The following is a 415-nucleotide window of genomic DNA, read 5'->3' on the forward strand; positions in this document are numbered from 1 at the left end:
AGTCCACCTCCGAGCCCTCAGCCTCTGCTTCCTCATCGGAAGACATGGCGCCGGGATTGAGGAGATCCTTGAAGTATTCCTTCCACTGTCCGACAAAGTCCCCAGTTGAGGTCAGCAGCTGCCCACCTCCACTGTAAACAGTTTTGGAAGGGCACTGCTTCCCCCTCCTGAGGCGCCGGACGGTTTGCCAGAATCTCTTTGAGGCCAACCGATAGTCCTTCTCCATGGCCTCACCGAACTCTTCCCAGACCAGAGTTTTTGCCTCCACAACCGCCCGGGCTGCAGCCCGCTTGGCCTGCTGGTACCCGTCAGCTGTCTCAGGAGTCCCACGAGCCAACCCGGCTCGAAAGGACTCCTTCTTCAGCTTGACGGCATCTCTTACTTCCGGTGTCCACCCCCGGGTTCCGGGATTGGC

Source organism: Monopterus albus, unplaced genomic scaffold (assembly GCF_001952655.1).
Source record: "Monopterus albus unplaced genomic scaffold, M_albus_1.0 scaffold181.1, whole genome shotgun sequence".
NCBI lineage: Eukaryota > Metazoa > Chordata > Actinopteri > Synbranchiformes > Synbranchidae > Monopterus > Monopterus albus.